Source organism: Artemia sp. Qi Xiang Cuo, chromosome 13 (genome assembly GCF_049724085.1).
Source record: "Artemia sp. Qi Xiang Cuo chromosome 13, ASM4972408v1, whole genome shotgun sequence".
In the NCBI taxonomy this organism is placed as follows: domain Eukaryota; kingdom Metazoa; phylum Arthropoda; class Branchiopoda; order Anostraca; family Artemiidae; genus Artemia; species Artemia sp. Qi Xiang Cuo.
The window spans coordinates 52,827,653-52,833,478 of record NC_142806.1 but is presented as its reverse complement, the minus strand read 5'-3'; positions in this window follow the sequence as shown (position 1 = coordinate 52,833,478).

Genomic DNA, 5,826 nt, shown 5'->3' with positions numbered 1-5,826 from the left:
ATTTTTTAATTTCGAAATCGACCGAGACACGATGCTAAAGCCAGCGGTCATCATGTCATGTCTGTAGTTGTCATGTAGATTGTCTGTGGCGGAACTGCCGAGCTCCAACGCTCCAACAACTTTCAAAGAAGAACGGAAAGAAAAGACCAGTGAGTAGTGTGTGACTCATTCTCTAGCCAAGAAAGTGATAAATCTTGGAACAAGGGGAGAGGTAGAAAAACTTTTTTTTTCCTTTATTGATAGGTAAATTGTACTGACCTGCTGTCCGAGTTGCTGTGTCTGTTATGAGCCAAGATTCTGAAGAATCTGAAGTAACTTAGCTTAGATAAGATAACCATAGTTAATTCCAACCATTCTCCAAAGAGAGTACTCAAACGTAACCTCTGCCATTGTCCAGCCCGTCTGACACCAGTAGGGGCCACTAAATTTTGTTGGTACAGGAAGAGGACAGGGTAAATTTGGAATATAGGACCATAATGAGATAGCTAGGAAATAAACATACCATTCGATTCAGAATTCAATCCTCTATCCGAATATAACAATAAATTCCGGCGGAAATTGATTCTAGAAGTTTTGAAAATTCTGGAATTTCCAGATTCTGGGATTGGAAAAACCTAGTTTCGGTTTAGTTTTCGGCTCACTCGGTATTCGAGGTCTAGGCCACCCCACCTACAACCCCATGGCCCGCCCCCGAATCCCATCGTATCCCCGAAAAGCTTGATTTGTAGAATCTAAGGGATGAGTTTCCGCCGGAAATGATTGCTATATTTGGACACAGCATTGAATTTTGAGTCGAATGGTATGTTTATTTTTTAGCTATCTCATTATGGTCCTATATTCCAAATTAACCGAGGACAGATACCGTGAATCTTATTTGCACTATATCTTCCCAAGGCTGGACCAAAAGTGTAAAATTTTTACACAGCTGAAAATATCTGGTCTGCTTTACCTGCTGTGTGAAAATTATTAATTTCTGGTCAAGCATGAAGGAGATATGGAGCAGATAAGATTCACGGTATCTCTCTTCTTCCTATACCATACTATATTGTACACACAGAAGGACATGTTTATCTGGACTGTGAGCAGAGCATCGTTCGACTGAAAACCATATAGGCTACCTGACCTTAGTTTTTCAGCATTTGCTTAGAGAAGGAACCAGAAAATATTCAGAGTAAATCAGTAAACAGAGGAAAGGCTCAGCTAGACACTAATGTACCAGTATTGAGTTTCTACAGAATTTTTTTAAGATTCATAATAGCAAAATGGACATTGCAAAACTTGTGTTTTGATGGTTGCTTGTTGCTTTTATGTTACCTTACTTCTGCTTAACTCCAGCATCTGGTAAAATAGGAAAAGAGGTTTTAAAGATAAATTAAAGTTTTTTTGTTGATTGCTTCAGTTTGGATTCCTCAATGTCCTTCCCTTTAAATGAGCCGAACAGCTCGTAGCTTGAAATACTTGATGGTTATGGTTACACGAAAGTAGCATAGGGTAAAGGAGCTGGTAGTCGGACAGGACAGAGTATTCGGAAATTCAAACAAATAACATTTTATTAAAAATTTGTAAAACCACATCATGATTTGTTTTTTTTTTATGCCATAAAATAAGCAGGGTTTCATGCCAAAAAGGAAAAAAAAAATCCAAACAATATATTATAAAAACAATTAGTTCTAAATTTTTTTATTTTTTAATGTATGGCTAAAATGACCTGGCCGTCTACCAGCTCCGTTACCCTAATGGCTATACAAAAACTATATAATTCCTCTTTCTGGCTTACTAAAAATCAGAGTGAAATGGTTAATGGTTATAAAGAACCCTCATACTAAAAATGGGTGACAATTTGTTTATTTTGGTGTAATTGCCAATTTTTTAATAATAATTGCCAACTTGCTAGCTGGTTAGATTGACAATGATGTTGATGGGGTATGTTTTGGATTATCAGACAATATGCCAAATTAAATTATACTTCATGTAAAACTATAACTGTCAGAAGCTTAATATTCTTGAGTGCATGGGACAATCAGAAAAATTCAGTTGATGCAAATCCCCAGTTAGCTTGATGTGCTTGCTAATTAATAATTTCAGGAATTTTTAGCCAAAACTAAGCTTTAAATGAAAGGGTAAAACCTATTCCTGTTTCATTTAAGACTTTTCTGCAGCAGATAGACACAAAAAAGTTGTTCATGCTTTTCCAGCAGTTTGCTTTAGATGGTTAGAACAAGCAGGTGGTTAAAACATCCCTTTTTTCAGATTGTCGCCATGGGAAAATGGGCGAAGTATGCCAAAACATATAATGAAAGGTGGGAGAATGAATTTCCTTGGGTCAGGCAATGCCCAACTGATGAGTCAAAAGCATACTGTACGGCATGCAGAAAAGAAATTAGGTTTCATCATAATGACCTGTCAGTGCCTGAGCGCTCTCAAAAACATAGACTGAAGTCAATGAAACAGTTCCCGTCACAAGGTTGCAAGACACTTGATGGCCATGTGACAGTTTTAAGTGACAAAATGAAGAAACACGAGCTTGCCATTGCCTGTCACATTGCTTGCCACTCATCTGTTAGAACGGTAGACCACCTAGGAGAACTGATTAATGTCATTATATCTTCAACTGCTACTTCTGCTGCCAAACCAACAGATCGACTTAGACTACATCGTACGAAATGCAGTGCTTTGATTGTGCATGTGATTGCACCTAGTCTACTAGAAGAAATAGTGCAAGATTGTAATAACAAGTATTCTTTGATATTGGATGAGTCTACAGATGTTGGAACGCACAAATACATGGCTGTATGTATTAGATTCTTTTGCAATAGAAGGAAGAAAATAGTGACACGTTTCCTAGGACTTGTCGAGATTCAAAGTGCTACAGCTGAGAACCTTTATAATGGACTGAAGGACTTCATTGAAAACAAAATTAAATTGAAGCTGGAGAATATTACAGGACTAGGAACTGATGGTGCCAGTAATATGGTTGGACAGAACTGCTCTTTGTTTACTAAACTAAGGGAGCATAATCCTGATCTAGTTTTGATCAAATGCATTTGCCATTCGTTGCACTTGTGCATGTCAGCAGCAGCTAAAGTTTTGCCAACAAACATAGAGTTTTTGCTAAGAGAGACTTATAACTGGTTCAGCAATAGCCCTCTCAGACGGGAGGCTTATCGTCAAATATACTCCTTGATCAATAGTACGGGAAAAGAGCCACAGAAGATTTTGCAGCTCAGTGGCACTCGTTGGCTCGCCAGAGAGGCTGACATTGATATGATTCTTGAGCAGTGGCTTGAGTTGAAGACTCACTTCATAAGGGCAGCGGAGACTGAGCGATGTTTTACTGCGAACACGCTTTCGATGATGTACGAGGATGATGTGAACTATTTCTTTTTGACATTTCTGCTTCCTATTACAAAAGAATTCACCAGAATGAGCCTCTTATTTCAGCAGACTTCTGTCGACCCAGCCAAGTTGTTCAAAGATTTTGAATCATTTGTTTCTACATTATTCAGTCGTGTAGTGAGAGGGGCCGAAAAACTGACTACCGCTCAGTTGCTAGAAATAGAAATGATAGAAGAAAACTTTTTAGATGTTACACTTGCTGATCTTGGAAACAATTTCCGTCGAATGTTGATAAACTCGAAAGTTCCAGATGAACAAAAGAGTGAACTTAGAAAAAGATGCTATGACTTTCTGAAGAAATTGTGTGAAGAGGTGAAGAAAAGAGTCCCTTCACACATGAAATTGCTTTCAACTGTGGTTTTGTTATCACCAGAGCACTGTCTGAGTCAGACTCGTTGCAGTTTTGATAACCTACCTTTGTCTCTTCTTGTGCCAGTGCCAGATAAAAACTTGCGGAAAGTGGAACTAATAGAAGATCAGTGGAGAAGACTGCTGTCTATCGACTGGACACTGGTGGTTGAGAAAAGTGAATCTCTCAATTCTGAACAATTTTGGGTCGCTGTGTACAATTACACAAATGCAGGGGGAGAATATTGTTTTAGAGAACTCGCCGCCTCTGTACTCAATATTTTGGCACTACCAGTGTCGAACGCGTTTGTTGAACGGGTTTTTAGTATAATGAACTGCGTTAAGACAAAAGTTAGGAATAGAATGGGCCTGAAGCTGCTTTCGGCGATATTATTGATTAGAGGGTGCCTTCATGGGGATGAAAAATGTTGTCAAAATTTCATCCCTTCGAAAGCAATGTTTCAAAGGTTCGACAGCTCTATGTATAAGTGCGAAAAAAGTAATGCTGAAACTGAAGATGAAGACATCGCGGTTTTTGAACTGTTAGATGAGTTTTTTGAGGAGTGATAACCCACAGTTGTGTATTTTTTCTGTGGTGCATTTGTTGCTGGATAATATTTTGCTTCTAATTATTTAGACTCAGGGCGTATTTTTCGCTATCATCGGACTCGCGTTAATGATTACGGCTGGACTTCCACCAACTGTCTTCAGTGCAAAAGAATAGAGCCTCATGGAAGATGCAGAGTTTTCTCGCCGAAGACTCTTGGTGCAAGTCCAGCTGAAATATTCGCACATGGAAAAGTAAGGGTACTTTGAAAAACCCCAGTTAATATTTTTATTCTATGTCTGTTTTCTTCGTCATGTCCGGTGAATGCGGTATAAAAAGTGTCTTAGTTAATGGTGAACATAGCGAAAAAAGACGCCCAAAGTCTCGTATCGTTCACGTCACACGTTTGTTAATCAAAAGATTCCAATACTTTAACTTGTCGGCATTGAAGCGACAGTTCCTGTGATTTTCCAGTTTTCAATAAAAAACATCTTGATCCTCTGACCGAAGTGGCTCACTAATTGTATTTCTGCAGTGTTTCTTTTAACATGTTTTTTGATTGAGTATTTGCGAGTCTAGAGCGTTTTAATCGTCGTTCGACCTTTCATCATGACGACGAAATATCGAACTGTTTTTATTAATACCAACAAAGCGGTTAAGGATCGGCTGAGGAGCCTCATGGCTAGAATAGAGCCTCATGTATTGGATTTCCTTTTATTTCGTAAGTTTTAACCCAGATTAACAATAAAACTTTCTGTAATTGTGGTTTCAGTCTGATTTTCTTTTATTCTAGGTTTTAAAATATCGGATAAGGATTGAATGCCTAACAATACATAATAATTAAATATATACGCTCCATAGATTAAATGGGATGATAGAGCGAAGTTGAAACTTAAAACGAACAAAGTTATCACCCCTCTAATTGTGCCGTCATAAATTGACTAACGCTTTACTGAAAGCAAAAAAAAAATGGAAGAAAGGTTGTTCTCTCACTGCTAGAAAAAAACAGCCACTTAGTGGGCTGTACGTATTATCGATTATCGCCTCTGAGCCTCTGGAGCATATATATCCGGTAAATTTGCCAGTTATATGCTAAAAACTTGGGACAAAATAGTACAGATGTGAATTTTCTGTTTGTTACTAGGTATTCTTTTAAGCTCACATAACATTGTTTTTCAATGATATCATGGTATGTATAAAATAAACCAAGTGTCTAAAGAATACATTGCCTTTTTGTTTTCAGTGAAGCACTTGTCAATTTTACGACGTCATACGTAGAAGATTTGTTATTTTTGTTCGCTCACAGAGCTCTTTTTTGCTTTTGACCTATCCTTAAGTTTAGGTTATCTGATATGCCAATTGTATCTCTCCTCGTTTTACCCATAACAGCGCTATAATAGGGTTATAATAGCGTTCGCTATTTTTGGGCTACTTTGGGCTATTTTTGGGCTAATGATTGCTCCTCTTTGGGCTATACGTTATGCCAAAAACCTGGCAACACTGCTCATTAAGCCAGAATAATTCAAATGTGTAAA